This window comes from Tauraco erythrolophus, chromosome 4 (genome assembly GCF_009769465.1).
Source record: "Tauraco erythrolophus isolate bTauEry1 chromosome 4, bTauEry1.pri, whole genome shotgun sequence".
Taxonomy (NCBI): Eukaryota; Metazoa; Chordata; class Aves; order Musophagiformes; family Musophagidae; genus Tauraco; species Tauraco erythrolophus.
Genome location: NC_141468.1, coordinates 84434467 through 84452361, shown reverse-complemented (window position 1 = coordinate 84452361; position 17895 = coordinate 84434467).

The window sequence follows — 17895 nt, the reverse complement described above, 5'->3', positions numbered from 1 at the left end:
GACTCTGGTTCCAGTGAAGTGGTGGAAGCACTTGGACTTTAACTCTAGTTATGGCTCATTAAGGGTAAAAGAATTAACATCCAGTTTCACAGAGAGATCTTGCTCTTTCTGTGCTCTGGTTGCTCGTTTCCGAGAGAGATGTTAGTAGATTGTATCTCACAGGGAGAGATATGGGAGCATGGGAGCAGCAAAAGTATCATGGACTGTAGGCTAGAGTTAAAGCTAAGAGTAGTCAGAAGCTTCTATTTCAGTGCTTTTTGGCTCTGACTCTACTCTTTGTTAGAACATATCATACGGTGCTGTATCCAACCTAATCCTTTTCTGGGACAAAAATAACTGTGAAGATGCTACAGACCGTGTCTGGACTGTATGTAATTACATGCGGATTGGAAAGAAAAGATTACATTTCTCCTTCCAGGGAGCCCTCAGTTGTAGGAGCAGAGAAGTAAATCTGCTCAGATTCAGGCTGAAATTATAGAGGACTTCTGTTAGAAAAGGAAACCTGTCTTCTTGACAGTGGTTGGGAAAGGCAGTGGGAGCTCTCTATGATCAGGGCTGCTCTTCTCAACCATCCAGCAGAGGTGGTGACTAAGACAAAAATATCTGAGAACAGCAGTGAAGAGCAGACTGAGACAGCCTGAAAGATTGGCCTTCACGTGATGGGATGAAGCAGAGGAAAAGAAAAATTGAGACTGACTGTCAAGAAACAGATTCCAAACAGAAATTGTGGAAACGCTTCTTGCTTGAGTGATTTAATGACAGAGCGTGCTGCTGCCTGTTTTGTGGAGACAGGAAATTGGTGTCTGTCTAGGGAGGTGAGTCAGGGATGGTTGATTTGCTCAGCAATATTTCATTAAGGTGTGCTTAAAAAGAAATAATTGTAGGTTTTACATAACTTCTATCTCTTCCTTCTAAAGACGTTATTTCAGAAAAGCCCAGAGTCTAGGGTGCACGGGGAACAAAAATGACTTTAAATATCTATTTCACATTAGAATTTGTATAGGTGTTCTGAAGGTCATGGAAGCCATATGGTGCCAAAGGCAGCATCTCTAACGGGGCACTTGCTCATCTCTCCATCCCTATATCCCTTAACCTGACCTACATGAATGGTGGAGCAGATTTGAAGGGAGGAGTGGAGGATTCTGCCCTTTAAGGCCTAGGATGACTGCTGCCTGTGTGCAGAGTCTTTCTCCTGCACAGTGGCTACTGGTTCTCTCTCATCCCTGCTCAGATGGATCCTTTAGCATCACTCTGGGGATGGTGTGAGGTGTACTTACCAAACAAGCATGAAACCACAGAGAATTTTCCTTCTTTAGCTTGACTTGAGCTGTTGAGGCATGAGAGAACTGCTGGAGAACATTTTCCTCATAGTGTTTCTTTAACAACTCGAGAATGACTCAGTGTCAGGAAGCAGAGGGACAGAAGTTTTTCTATATCTTCTAGGCTGCAAGGTTAGTACTGAATTAACAAAGTTTGCCTTTGTGTATAGCTACATGTAGCAATTATGTGCTTCTAGCTCTGCATGATTCCTCCATCTGTTGTAACAGCCACAGGCAATAAATAAATAAATGGCTTAAATCGCTGTAAAACTCTTCTTTGATATAGTTACAGACACAGCATCGGACAGCTCGTGTAAAATGCTGCTGTTGTTTGTTTTTCAAACCAGAGCATACCTGCCTCCCCAGAAATTCCTTTTCCCAAAACTATTCCAATACTTCAAACACAATAGTACTTTAATCTTCGTGAAAATAACCTATGTGAAAAATCTACTTCAATTAGACTACCTTTTTTTTTTTGTTGTTGGGGAGGAGCAGAAACCATTTAAGTATGTATATATATGTGTATACGTTCATAATAGTATTTATTTGTACACTCATATATGGGAATGTATAAAAATTGTATGCATATAAAACAGTGGTAAAGCACTTGAATGTCACTACTAATCAGCAATGCTCTCTTGTTTCTCTGTATTTCAGTTGTTTAACTCTGTAACATTTTATCTCCCCAGTCTGCATTCTGAATGGGAGTGCATTGGGATCCATGTAGCTGTCTTACTGGTAGTTCTCTCTTTAGACATTTGTAATGTCATCCCCAAACACTGGAGGAGCGCAATTAAATTGTAGAACTGCAAGCCATTGCTGGCCAGAAGCCAGACCACATTTCCAGGGAATTCATCACAACTTAAAAAGTAAAGGCAGGCTGGTCTGATCCACAGCTGGATGGTAAAACCTCCAAGAAACACCCAGGTGCTGAGGAAAGTGGTGTTGATGGGTTAACGTGCATCTTTTCTACATGCAGAGCTGCTGCAGCTCAATGTGCTCGACATGCTGTTTCTTAGTAAACATTAAACTCATTTTTTTCTGATGTTGTGCTGACTATGTGCTTCCAGTTGAAAGACATCTTGGTTAGCTGAAGGCAAGCCACAGTTAAAGCAAAACAAATAAACAAATAGAAATACATATTTTGTAAGAGGTTGTATCCATGCTGCCCACAAAATGGTAAGGCGTTCAGGTCCTTAGTAGTAAGGAGTCAGAATGGGGAAAGCAAAGCTGCAGCAGTTACGCAGCTACAGCCACGATATCCATCTCTCAGAGTGGTTATTTGCAGCCTGTGCTCCAGCCAAACTCTGATCAAACAGTTCCATTGGGTCTCTGTGAATTATATATGTGCTCTGCACCACCTGCATTCACCACCTAGTCCCTGCTGTTATCCTCATCTACTCTCTAGCATTTATCGTGCTTCACTGAAACAGCTTCACAAAAGCAAGGGAAGAGATTTGTGTGTATGAGAGTGTTTTGATAGCAAAAGATTGATGAGCCTGACTTCTTATTTCGTAGATGTGTGGCAACCCTTCATCTCACTAGGTTTGTCACTGTTTCTCAGCTCTCCAGAGACCTTTTCTGACTATCTCATTAGATTGTCTTCTTAGCAGAACTAATTTCTGGGCTTCTCCTGCTGTAGAAACCATGGAGTAAAATGTGCCTGTTGAAAGAGTGAGATACAGGAGATCACAGAGGTGCAGCATGAACTGTCTATGTGAAAAGGAAAAGCCTGTCAAGGCACCTACCCTCTTTCAGGTTGCCAAGAGAAACTGCAGGCTGCAGTTTGACCAGTCATCCACAACCCTCATCTCTACTATCAGCCCTCTGCTTTTGGGATCAGACGAAGAAACAGCCTCTGTGATCCCCCCTCAATGAGGTGAGCGCTGCTTCAAGTAAAGCATCAGTGACAGATGCTTCATCTATTCTCTTCACTGATTTTTCTTATTCACCCACTGACTAGACGTGACCTCTGTTGCCATCTGGAAGCTGGTGAGATGACAACTCACAGTTCCCTTTTACTGTCATTGAATCTTTCCCATTGTTCTCACAAAGTCAATGTGACGCAAAGCAAGTCTGATGTGCACACTTTTCTCATTTCTCCATTTCTGCCCCTGTGGCCAGGGCAAACGTTTCTCCTTCTGATGCCCTCTAAGTGCATGAAGTCCAGCTCAGTTTTCAACACAGAGTTAAACCATCTCAGTTGTTCAGAGATGTATTTTGTACCTTGTTTTGATTTTCTTTATCTTCTGTTTGCATATTCTTCTTTTAAAAAACAAGAGGCTATGACAAGTTTAGGTTATGGCCTACTGCTCAGCTAGAATTATCTGAGCTTATTTTTTCTACTGCCCTTATTTAATCTGATTTGTGGAGTTGGTTGGAACTTGAGATAACTGGCTCTTCTTCCCAGCTGTGGGGAAAATTATCTTTGTGACCCTCATATCCTCTTCATTGCTCTTTGAAATGTGCATAAGGGCTCTTATCTATCTCATCACACAGTGACTGGCTCTGTGACATTTGCTGTATTCCTAGAAAAACGGGTGCCTTGCTCATGTTATTTATATGTATTATAATGCAGCTTGCCAGTCTTCTATGAGCTGATTAAATGCAACCAAACAACCGTGTTGAACTTGCCTATAGTGCCTTTGAAAACAGCTAATTGGGCATGCCACTATGCTCAGACTGACTATACATCACCTCACTGAATATCTCTAGCTTGCAGAAATTCTCCACTGTCAGGTGTGCAGGGAGCTATGCCACAAACAAGAAAACCTACCCAGGGGAAAGGGTGTACAGTCATAAAGTTGGCTCTTAGGAAAGGTAGTAGGGATGACAACAAAAGGTAAATTAGGGCAATTAAATCCTAAGCGTTTCTCTGCTCCACATGTAAGGACTCCGGGCAGTAGATTATACAGTTTCTTGCCCATCTGTTGGGGAAGATGTCCCACAGGTAACAATCCCTTGCAGTGCATTGCCTCGCTCAGGCATCCAGTCTTAGTCGTGGTGTGGATCAGCAGGTGCCATTTATCTCTGATTTGTTTGCAGTTTGGACTCATTCTCTGTGGATGCCTTTGTGTGGCTTGTTCTGTGAAGTCCCCCATCTAAGTCCTTACTGCCGAAGTTGTATGCCTATTTAGAAAGGAGTGCAAGTTTCACGGAGAGCAACAGAGGGCTCTGAAACTGTATTTCTCTTGGCAGGGTGCTAAGGGGATCAAAATTCACATTAGCGTTGCTAATGTCTATCAAAGAACTCTTGGAGGTAGTTATGTGTTCGTGTGCTGTGAAGAGGGTGTGGATCTCAGACACGTACCTGTACCCGGTATTCCCTCTGGACTACCACACATGGACTTCCTCACTTGGCTTAGAGAGCTTTTTACATTGCAGGAAAGCCTTGTATCTAGTTTGGATTATGTCTCTGAGCTTCCACTCTCTGGCTTTAACATAGTAGTGTTCAGGTGTTTAACTTTAAGGCACCCTTGCAGGACCTTACTTGATTTACTTCTAAATCAATTATTTCTTTTCCATCTTGCCTTTTTTTTTTTCTTTTTGGATGTGATTCCCTCACCCTGTTTCCTCCCTGCTTAACTTTCACATGTTCTATGTTCTTTCGTACTGAGTGCCTGAGGTTCCCTACATAAAATGCTGAAAACTTTTCTAGCCTTTTACAGGACCATCTGCTGTAGAAAGGTCATATATTACCACCTCAGGTACTAATAGAAATGTCTTCTTCACTTCCTTCTTGGAAGATAACCACCTTCCTTATTTCTAGCAGGGGAAGTGCAAATCTACTGAAATGTTCAGCGCTGGGGTGACAAACTGGTGTGACTGGGCTTTGGACCAGTTTGTAACAGAGGGAACTGTCTGGTGGGCACCCCAGAGTTTGTTGACATCGGTGAGAGGAGTGTTTTATCTGTAGAGTTTTGATGGTTGGCCTCCTCCCTGTTGGGAATGCTGTGTCACTAGACGGGAGTGGTGCTCAGACCTACCAACTGGTGGGGGTAGCTATTGACAGGGGGTTCCCAGAAGAAAAGTGGCAATTTTAAATTCAGGAACACTTTTTCCAGCTGTAAACTGATCTGACAAAGTTAAGTAATGCAATCTTGTCTTCTCGTTTGTTCAGCTCTGGAAATAAGTCCATGTACAAACCACTTAAAGGTATGTCTAGGGGGCCATAAACTTTGCACCTCAACTTTAAATTTGTATCTTACACCTTTTTCAAACTAATTATACTCTTTAATATACCACCAATATAATGTGCCTCAGAAAGACATAGTTATATTTTTTCACTTTATATTTTGAAAACCCTATAAAAATTGGAAGTGATATTCTGAATCTTCAAACTGCATAACTAGTCAAATGTCAGTGGATATATCTGTAAGTTTGTTTTCTCAAGTAACATAATTTAAGAAATGAGTTATACAAAATATTATTGTGTCCCTCAATTTTATTTTATTATTCGTTCTAAGTTACTAATATACCCAGGAGCTACACTGGCAAGTGCTGTTCAGGGAATCTAAATGAACTGTCTAAAGTGAAGAGTGATCTTTCCTCTCTTTCCTTTTTCTCCAGTAGGCGCTTTCACATATTTCAGATTACATAAAATGGAAAAATTGTCTTCTTTCAGGGTGCTTTATTGACTTCTTTGGGTACATACCAGAGATAGATTGTTCCAGTGTATTCTTTGCTGAGAACCAGCTCTGAAAGCAGTCAGCAAAAGGACATGCGGGAATGTGCATGGTTTTTTCTGCATTTTTAAAAAGTTATCCTTGCAGGGGGAAAAGGCCACTCTACTTTTCTTAACATTTTTTGGCAAAAAACAAAGGCCTCTTCAGGCCTGAGGTTGTTTATCAAGAAGTGTCAGTTTTCTTTTCCCCTTTCTAGGCGCTGCCAAGAACATTTGACTGTTCTCTTCTCCATTTTGTCTGTGTTCAGTCCACCATGCAGTGCTCCATCATATCTTTTTACTAATAATACGTACTGCAAAACTTGTTTTATTAATCTACTTCGATATCCTACTCTCTGACGATAACAAGATGCAAATTTATATGGTCTCCTGAGCTCCACTGCCTTGTCTTCCGCTGCAAAGGTTGCAAGCAGGCTGTTTAGCCACCTTCTTCCTCCCTGTGGTTCATTCTCCCCTCTAGTTCTAGCAGTTGTTTCCCAGAAGACAGCTCCATGACCCAAAGACAGCCATGGGGCAGCCGGCAATGGCACTGCAGCTGAGGTCCCATAGGGAAAGCCATTTTAGGTTGTTCCCACAATTCAGAAAAAATGCTTTTTCTTGACCAATTATTTTCTTCAGGGCTTGACTTTTCTGCTCTCCTTTTAAAGCCCTCTCCTTAAAATTAGGAGCTGACCTGTTGACCTTAGTCCCTCCATCATGACCATTTTATCTCTCTGAGCTATTTTGTGCTACTTCAGCGGTGCAAAACAATCTTCAGAGTTGCTCAAACAGCTACTGGAGAAAGAGGTTGGTTAAGTTAGGAGTATGGAAATTTTCTGACCTGGACTTCGAACTCTGCTTAGTTTACATGTTTGCTGGCATGTGAATCCAGATATCAGTATTGCTTGACCTGGATCTTGCTACAGAATTCAGATCTGGAAAGGATCCAAATTTGAAGGATGTTCAGACCTAGTGTTTCGGATCAGCTCATGGGAGATACATGTTCCATCTGTAACATTTGAAACTTTGTTTATATTCCAATAACTTTCCACAGTTTTGAACCTTTCTCTGACAATAATAAAATTCTAGCAAAGGGACACTGGAAAAGAAACATCATCAACTGTTTCTTTAGCCACTTTGCTACCAGATAGACACGAGCATGCTTGGTACGTAATCCTCATGTGGGTAGAAAGCTGAAACGTGCACCAATGTGTTGACCAATAACAAGTTTCTGGCCAAATCCTGTGTGTTCAGCACTCCGAGCCTCACTGGAGTTACACCAAGGAGAATGCTGGCCCCAAAGAGTCTGTTCATTGTCGTTTTGAAATTCAAAAGAGAGAGAAAGTTGATTATGTCAGCATCTTCAAGCCATAATTCTTCCTGCTGCTTCCTTTAGAAAATATTCAAGATGACAGGAATTCTTGTAAATTCTATTTCATTATACATCAAAGCATTGGCCATGCTATTCTACTATTTTAAAAGATGCAACCATAATAAAACTATGAGAAAAGTTCTGAAAAAAGTTCCACGTTCATAAAGATCCTTTTGGGTGAGTATCTTAAGTTCAGAATTCTCTACTTTTCTTTTTTTGGTTGTTGTTCTAATGATATAAAACTAAAATGGTTTGGAAACATACCTGGCAAACAAGAGTTCTCATAGGTAAGAGCAAAGTCTGAAATTCTAAATATTTGTAAATCTTCGAGTTATAATCCACCATTTCTCTTTGACCTAGTTCTTATCTTTGCTGAGTGCCTCTGATCAATACCTCTAACCTGTCATCAAACACATTTCATATATATATCTCTCAAATAAGGGCATATGTCATTTGCCCCATTTACAAATAAAAACCAAGCTCAGACAGCTGAAATGATTTTACCAAAGTCACACGTAAGAAAAAGACTCCAGGATTCCTGCCTGGAGATCATCCAGAATCTTTACGCTACAATGTATTGGAATTGGTCTTTTTTTTTTTTCTCAAAGGTTAGTTATAAAGTTTATATTATTGCTAATATAAATATTCAATATAAAATGTTTATATTAGCAATATATAAACATTTCATTATATTTTCACATTTATAATAGGTTAAATACACGAGGATGGTGGAAACAATGTCCATGATACAGTTTCATGTGGGATTCAAGGGGTTACTAAAGCAATAGTTGATCTTGAAGAGTACGAGGAGGGGACTGTTTATCTTTTTTTATTGTCTAGTAAAATTTTCAAGGCTTTGTGTACCAGAAAGAGCTGCCAGGGTAACTACAACACAGACACATTTACCATTTACCTTCACCTCTGGTGACCTGGCTCTGCGGTTGAGAAGCACAGCAACAGACCATAATGTCTCCTATTATGGTCTCCTCATCCCGATAATCTGGACCTACGCGAGCAGTCTCTTTTCAGGGTGTGATAACCGTGCAGTCTCAGCCTTCTAGGGTGAAGTTCCCTGCATTTTATCACAATGTAAAGAGTACGTTTCCAATAAATAATAGAAGATGTCAGAGGATGTGGCTGAGGTGTACTTGAACCAAGCAAGTCAGCTCCACTAATAAATTAAGGCTCAGGAATCCTGATGGGGTCAATAAGCACTACTATCTTTTCTCTTCAAATGAGCAATCAGACTCTCATGCCAATGTAGACAGAAGTTTTGTAGCAGAGCCCAAAGCAGATTCCTGATCTTTCAGTTCCTATATACATTTCTTAATATTTCTTAGTGGTTTTAGATGAACCTGAAAAGAGATCCATTCCTTTCCGCTGAGAAACTGTCCCTGTAAACCATCGCTGGAGTAGTTCGTGTACTAGATCATTTTAAGTATGTAAATCAAAAAAAAAAAAAAAAGAAACATCAGTCATTCCTCAGGGCAGGGGAAAGTCACCACTGTTCTTGCTATTATGATTTCTCAGACTGATGCACCTGTGGATCCAATTCAATATGACTTCCAGCACTGCCAACTAGGACAGAGAAATGACAGCAGCTCTCGGGTGTATTTTCTGTTCTCTGTGTGCAGAGTTGTGTCTGGGAGAAGATTTTTCTTAGGGAAAACATCCACTGAGGATAGGAAAAGAACATTGGAGAAACTGTGATCTCGATGAGAAAGCTGCAAAGCTTAGTTTCAATATGCTATATCTAAAAATTCCCTTGGCTTCTCCCATCACCAATTTAGTATTTTTTTTCCAAAACATGAAAGAATTTTGTTTGAACATCAAATTGTGTTCAGCATGATACAAGGTGATCTTTTCAGGACGGTTAATTGACTTCCTATGTACAGAGGAGAAGAAGCTAAGCTAGTGACTGCAGACAATAGGACTTATGTGCTTTTGGCTTTCCAATTTCCCAGAAAAAAATGACATTAGAAGAAATAATATAATTTGTTTTCTCTGTCTGTATTCCTATATATTCCTTTCAATATATAGTGCTAAGAAGATGCTAATTATGGAGCTATCTTTTCCTGCAGCCCATTTCTAAGATAAATACTCATTGTTGTGAGTAAGAATAAGGAAATACCCTTCCCCAGCGCAGTGATGTAAATTTGTGCACACTGCCATCCTAGGAAAATTCTCCAGATGAAAAGAGAAGTTACAAGCAACAGGGAGATTTTTTTTTTAGACTTTTTTTTTTTTTTTTCTGCATAGAGGCCAAAATTTGAGGTGTGCCAAGTATTACTGCTCTAATCCTGTCTGGTGTTAGCTATTTGCTCAACCCTGGATGGAATATATGGAAGAGAAAGTAAATCTCTCCGTGCCAAAGAACTTGATTTAAGTAACATACTTTGAACTCCTCTGGTAAGTATCTTGGAAAGAATGGTTGTTGACTTGGCAAGAAGGTGATTTTTTGACTGAATTGGAAGGGAGAAGATGCCTACACAGAAGCGTAGAGAAAAAAAAGACACGGGCCTTAAATGGTGCTATTAGTTTCGTTAGAAGAGTGCAAGACAGGTTAATGGACCCAAGACAGTAGCAGACTTTGGGGAAAAGCAGCTCAGTGTGAGTTGCCAAAGCCTTTGAAGTCAGTACTGGCAACTTTTTGTTGGTATCCCTATTGGAAAAGTTATAAATGAATTTTTAAAAGGGATGTGATTGGTCTGAAAGAATGACTGAGCATGTAATTTTTTAGTCCATGCTTTACTGAGTATGGAAGTAGGTAGAAAGAGTAGACCACTAAAGGGCTTAGAGTGAAAAATGAAGGTGACTACAGCACGGATCTGCCTTCTGATGTTTGAACTGGGAGGAACAGCTAGGAGAAGATTTGTAACATAAAGCTTTTGATGATTTAATGCATCCAAAACCAGGCAACCCCTCCCCGCCACCCCCCTGCCCCGATATCTCACTGTAGTATTGTTAATGCTCATGAAATTTTTTAATCAACAAAATTAGAGAAAAATAGTTGCTGCTTTTGAATAAGCATCTTGATATAGGTTATTCATTCTGGTAGGAACAATACTCTCATCTCTTTCAATTTATTAGTCCAGAGAAAGGGAACATTGGTTTTTGGTAGGAGACTTTTCTTGATTTTTATTTTCTTTTTTAATCCCAGGGGTCATCAGAGGGTCTTCAGATGGCTACTGCCCTCTTTTCCATGGCAGGATCTCTGGGTGAGAGGGGTTATACAGGTAAATACTTAAACTTCTTTGTAGAATTACAAGATATCCTAGGCTGGAAGAGACTCTATGGATGTTATCTAGTCTTCTCCCCACTCAAGGCAGGGTGAGCTAACATCACATTGCAGAAAAGGGTGTTCCTTTTTCTCTCTTGTGCTACAACAAGCCACGCTTTCTTTCAAGAAGACGTTATCCATGTAAAAGAAAGAAACCAGTTAAAAATGCTTTTATCAGCTAGTACCTGTGTGTCTGTGTGTTTAAGTTATGCGATACCATCACTTTGCTTGGTGAGTAGTGGTGGCATACAGAAGTCAAGATTTATTTTTGAGATGTGAAACAAGAACTCTTCCTGAACACAATCTCAACATTTTAGTGTGTCCTGTAAATGTTAGTCATTGCCATATCCACACAGTAGTCTAACAAAAGCTTTAAAAAAGTCTTGAGGTAGTCTCAATAATCACCTTGGCAATTTTATCGTTATTTTATGCATACTTATGTCATCTCTTTCTCCCTGCAGTCGGAAGTGTTAAAATCTGTGATGATGAAAAGTTCATCTTTAAGTACCTTTTTTGATCCAGGACACAAGACCTCAAGAAAATGCCTCTGTCATGGGACTGATAGGAAGCTGTTCTCACAAGAACTGTAGTGACAGCTTCTACAAATCACTGCCCATCCACCAACAGAAAAAAGTCAGCAATTCTTTTAAGACAGTTGGGCAATTAGATAGGCTTGGTCATGACTGGTCTGATATGGATTCACTGTGGCTTTTAGATGAGACAATCAATGTCTATTTTTAATCTTACTGTCTTTTCTCTCCAAGATGTGGAGTTTGGGTTCCCAGTATGCCAAGAGTTGAATAGATATTTAATATGATGTATCAGAGAAATATGAAAAGGGATTTGGGGTCAACAAACTGTTCTCCCTTGCATCCAGTTAAGGGAACAGAAGTATAAATGTAAAGATTCAGGTCCCAAAGTTCCTGAAAACATATCAGGAATGATTTTTATGAACTTTGGTAAACTATGGAACAGGTCATTTTGCTCAGGATCAAAAGGGGGGAAGTCTGAGGCAGTCTGAAAACTGAATTCAGTCTTGCTGCAGGTCTTCAAGCAGTGAATTGCTATGTATTCTAGTCCTGTGCTGCAGTATATCTTTGTATTTGAAGAGAAAAATCAATTCAGAAAAGTGCCTATTGACAGTCCTACCGATACATTCACCAGTCTTTGGGAGTTCTGAAAACTTTTCCTGATTACTACCGACGTCTGCCATTGGTACACATTCACTTCATGTGATTAGAAGCAGCTTATATCCTTCTTGGAACTTCATAGCCACAGTAATTGCATGCTGAAAACACCACACTTTTTGTGCTTTTTGTGTTCAAAGTTCAGACCGGGTCACAGAAACAACTAGATCCAATCCATGAAGAGCCATGTGTGAACAGTGCATAGCCTTTCTCCCTCCGAGTTGAAAAGCGTGCTGTGGCTGTAAATCAGGCGCAGATGGTAGACTAAGAGACATCCTCTGCAGCTGGATGATAGATTACGAGACATCATCTTGGTCAGCCCAGTGGCATGGCCAAGAACGTGTCTTGTCAAGCCACACGAAAGCCCCGTGATGATGCAGATCTGAGGTTTGCACACCCCACTGAGGTGCTGTGTTGCTTCTCAGAAAGCGTTTGCATTAGAGACTTTTCTTTGAGATACAGTGGGTAGTTGTCTGAAATCTCTTTCTGGAGGCTCAGGGAGCCTCAGGGTGCTGTTCCACCCCTTCCTCAGTGACTAGTGACATGGGTGCTCAGCCTCAGCCGTGTTAACATGAGACGGTATCGCGTAATTTGGACAGGTCAGCAACTAATTCTCCTCACTGGATCCCCAAGTAAGTGCAGAGCAGGACAGAGCCCTAAGGATCTCTGTGCCATCGAAATGAGAAATGGACATTCAAACATGTGAACAGACGTAAATGAGCTCTGGACAATACAGATGTTATTTTCTGTCTTGAGAACTGGGCTAAACAGGCAGAAGGAACAACTCATGGAACCCAAAGCACATGGCACGCTTACATCTGAAATATACTGACCACTTTGGGAACATGGGTACTGAACTACACGTTGCTTTTTCCTCCTGGTCACTGCGAGAACACCATGAGCTGTCAGTGCATTATGTTGGCTCTGATCTCTGTAGTTCATTTAGCTGTCCTACAAGTCAAGTTGAATCTCATTCAACAAATCTCCACAGACTCTTTCACTTTACAGTCATTTCAGTATATTAAGGAAAAAAACCCTGAACAATCAACAACAAATATCTTAATTCGCAATTTTAAAAGAGAAAATTGATTTAAAAAATATTTAAAATGAATTCTTTTCCCTGACATGATAATTATTGTTCCCTTTACTCATTCCTGGAAATGGAAAATTTACTAGACAAGTAGTTACTAACCTTGGACTACTCATATGATCTGTGACATCAAGACATGCTCTGTGCAACTATTTTAATAAAGTAAGTTGTTTTAATAAATGTTTATGGGAGTCCACAGGGATGTTTGAGAATTAGAGGCCTACTGATCAAAAGTTAACACAACAGAAATTACAGAGCATACCAAATTGTATATGAGCTCATAAAAAAAAGAAGTTAGAATGGCTCTCCTAGAGATATTTTCTTTTTAAATATTTGTGAGAAATATCTGTCTTAAGCAGCTATCTAAATATTTCCTCTGAGCTCATCACAGCAACATCTACATTAGAGTGTGCTGGAGATTGTTTTTTACAAATGTTTTCTAAATGTTTCAATAAAAAAAAAAAAAAAAACACCAAACCCCAAACCACTCAAAAGCACTAACTTCTTGCATCAAAATTTTTCAGGTTTTTCCTCGAAGAGGACAAAGACATTACAACAGCCCAGAATTTGGTGGTGTATACTTAGGGCCAACACATAGGCAAAGCAGGACAGCACAACCTGCCTATCGTGTTGTGGATGTGTTCAGTACCTTCTGGTTTTCTATTTGCAGCCATCTCTAAAACCCCATGAAATACTCAAGAGCTATGAAGGTGAATTACACACCATGATCTTTCAGTCTCCAGCTCTGACATCTGCGAATATTGGGGTGATGGTAGGTTTTATTGGGAAAATCGTCTGAAATCAGGCTGGTAACTAACTCTTTGCTTCAGAATGATGACAAACCTAGCCCAGAAGTGAAGACCTGATGGCCTGCTACCAAAATATACCATCTCATACATCTCTTCTTTCCTCCCTACAGTATTAGTTATTTCAAAAGTATCTGAGATTAAACCTCAGATAACAGCTCTTCACTATGCATAAATGTCAGGGTCCTTCAGAGACCTTTAATTAGCTTCTTTTCTAGGAAGCCTGAAGATCTCTTCCCCACCTTTCTCCCTCTCTAAAATAACCTTTTGTAATTCCTGATGTCTTTCCTGGTATGTTTTCTATTGACTTGTAAACTTTGAATGTTTTAACTCCACACCAGAGAAATACTGCCCTTCAGAGAAAGACCGTAAAGGAAGTTTTGCAGGCTTTTCACGTTTATTGTGGTTATTTCAAATCCTGAAAACAGAGACAGGAAGCAAAAGGCAACTCATAAGTCTATCAAAAGAAATTTAGTATTTATAGATCTTATCCAACATTCTTTTGCTCTTTTCAGTTCACATATATTCTTTTGTTTATGGATTTGTGTGGAAAACATTTTGACATAATAAAACTATCTGTATTTAATTTTGTTGGTAACACTCACTGCTTTGGCATTGAATTCTGTTCTAAAGAGGGGGAAGTATGCCCTGCTTTCAGAGTAGGGCAAAAATGAAACAATTTGGATTGGAGTAGATATAAACTTTTATGCCTGAATTTAGTTTGAATCTTTGGATGAACGTGGTTGAGATTGTATCTGTACTTATGAAATGCAAGATTTTTGGATTAACAAGTGTCAATGTTCAGTGCTCTAGCAAAGGCTTCTGTGTGGAACTGCACAACTACAGAAAGCTCTGCATAGAGAAAGTAGTTTGGATTTTTTTTTACACTAGGGTTTTGTTTGTTTCTTTCTTTTTTTTTTTTTCCCCCTTTTCTTTTTTTTTTAAGTAGAAACTGAAAAGAACTGAAACCTTCAAATGAATTTCCTGGATTTTTGAAAGCAGAAATCAGTGACTCAGAGGAGGTGTTCTATTGCTGGCATTTCACAAGCCATTGTGATGACTTTAGGCAACTCATTTACCTTTTCCATGCAGAGTCTCCTTTGTTGTTGAAAAGGAAAAAGGAGTTGGGGGAAATGATTTTGATATTTTCTCTGATTCTTACAAGACCTTACTTATTGCTCTACTCTTGGGAGCTGAAGAATGGCTACTGTGAGAGATTTCAAGGAAGAAAACGGATTTTCCTGGATATTAGATTTGGTTCAAAATTATGCAGCTCTCACTTTAAAAAGCGAGGAGCAGCTCAAACCCAAGAGAAAGAAACGAAATGTGCCATCAAATGTTGATGTAGCCATCAGATCTGTGTGTATGGGAGAGATCATGTCTCCCTACAGCAATGAACCCTCTCCATGACATGAACTTCTGCCATCGGAAAACATTACTTTTTTAGTTCAGGTTTCAAAGGTACATGCTTTTGGGCATGACAACCCTGAGATCTCAAATTCACTTGGAAGTTCTGGGAGAAATGTTGTAGTGGCACTGATCTGCGAAGGTTTGCACAGAATCTGGGAGCTTTTTGCTCCATATGTCACTGGCATTACTTGATACAGTCTTTCATCATGTATCATAGAATCATAGAATGGTTAGGGTTGGAAGAAACCTTAAAGATCATCTAGTTCCAACCCCCCTGCCATGGGCAGGGAAATCCTCCACTACACCAGGTTGCCCAAAGCCTCATCCAACCTGGCCTTGAACACTTCCAGGGATGGGGCATCCACAACTTCTCTGGGCAACCTGTTCCAGTGCCTCACCACCCTCAATGTAAAAGTTTCAGTTGTTGAGATTTCAGGGAAAATTATGCTTCTGAATTCCTGAGAAAAATGTCATTTTCCTCTATTTGCAGCTAATTCTATTTAAAATAAATCAGGAATAGTATAGCTGGGATAACACTGAGTAAAGTTAGAGAGATACTTGTTTTCCTTAACTTAAAAACTAACCCTGAAATACAGAACAATCCAGAAAAAAGCTGGCTATCAGAAACCTGGCATTAATTACAAATTCCAGCTCTAATGTCTGTTGCACAATAATAATTTTATTTCTTTTCAGAAAGAAACAGACCCAAGTCAAAACCTCAAACCAGTCAATTTTTTCTGATTACTTATTTTGGTCAGATCACCTGTGTTCAAGTGCTACATATTAAATCTTGCAACTGCTCTTCAAGAAAATGAGAATTCCACATTTATTTGGGTTATGTCCCTTTGGGATTATATATTGTTTCCTTTATTTGAATTTTTTCCTGTCAAAATTTTCTTCTGTGTCTCCTCAGTATTCCTTGTAGCAATGACAGCTTTGACTGGGCTAGAGGAAGCAGCATGGAGTTAAACCATGCATACTGACAAAGTAGTTTTATAATAAACCATTCATTATTTTTTACTTTACTGATGTATTCTAGGCAACTAGAACTCACTGGATTTTGAAAAGAGGTTCTGTAAATTCCTGATGCTACATAAATAAAATTAAAAATGAAAAAAAATGTGTAGGTTTGGTCTGCAAGGTATAATTTGAGGTCTGTCTACAAATGGTTTTCGGTTTTTTAATTATTCTGCATGCTAATATTTCATGGTAGGACATAGAGAGATTTCAAGGTAGACAACTTGAACTTCAAATTTGGTTCAAAATTACGCGGTTCTCAATGCTCCTAGCGATACAGAATGCTTCAGCCTGTTTTAGGACTGTAGTACTTGACAAAGGAGTCTGTTCTGTAATTATATGATGATCCCTTATAAAAAAAAGAATTGATTCCGAGCTCTTCAGAGCAGCTGTGTTCAGCTTTAGCAATTTATATCCAGAGGCATTTGTAAATACTGCATTCCTGTGAAAGGGACCTCTGAGAAGCGATACAGCCTCTTGGCCCATACAACGTCCCTGGATATCAGAGTATATTGATACCACCTACCTTAAAATCCCCCTTATTTTAAAACAATAGCAGTGGGAAAAGAAAAATGCTGCTCGGAGGAATCTAGCAGAGGTGAAAGAGGCTGGTTCAAAATTTTTTACCATGAGAGTTGTAGAACACTGGAACAGGTTGCCCAGAGAGGTGGTGGATGCTCCATCCCTGGAGACATTCAAGGCCGGGTTGGATGAGGCCCTGAGCAACCTGATCTAGTTGGAGATATCCCTGTTCCTTGCAGGGGGGTTGGACTAGATGACCTTTGAAGGTCCCTTCCAGCCCTAACGATTCTATGATTCTAAAAAGGCAGAAGACCAAACTCCCATCATGTTCTCCAATTTAACAGCTGACAGTCAGCGCTGTAAACTTACCTCCCAGTTTCCTACCAGTATTCTTCAGACCAAAAATAGAGGAGAGATTCTTCAAGTGGATGAGAGAGGTTGGCTGTCTCCAAGTGTTTTCTGCACGTGTTGGCTACCGAGGCTGTGAACAAGGGCCTTGACCTGTCCCGTGCATAACCCCACCGGAGTCAGCGGAGTCCAGCCCCAGGACCTTAGCCTGCCTCCCGCTGCTGCGAGCTGCAGTAATGGCTTTCCTGATGTGGAACTGTGTTTACAGAAACCAGCCTGAACTGGCCTCACACAAGCCATCATCGTCGCCTCCTAGGAACCTCACAAAGCACAGGATGACAAGTTGCTGCTCTGTATTTTCATAACCCTATAGTAATTAGTGCCTGGCATCTGTAATGGAAAGACAGTACATAACATCAGTTCCTAAGATGGCACTGTTTTCATTATACGTTTAATTTTTCAAAGACCGTAAAGGCAGATACATCAAAATGCCAAGGAGCCTTTTTTAATTAAAGCCTCTATCTTTTTTCTTTTCTTCTCAAGATATGCAAATGGATTGAGGCATTAAAGAGAAAAGATAAAAGAACCCCAAGCACTGTTTATACCTAGCTTTTTTGACTGCAGCTACTTATTTTGCAGAAAATGTTATTTTGACTGGAGCAAGTTATAGTGCAGCTTGACGTAACTCAAGGCCGCTTTGCTCAAAGCTCCATCACAGTGACTGGAAGGATGTCTTACTGAGTTTGGGGAGGTTTCACCCCATGGCATAGATCCTGCACCCAGATTTCATGCAGTGCGCTGCCAGAGGTGGCATTCTCATACCCCCACTGCCATTCAGCTTTTTATGATCATGCTTTGGGTTACTTGGTTGGCCCAGGTTT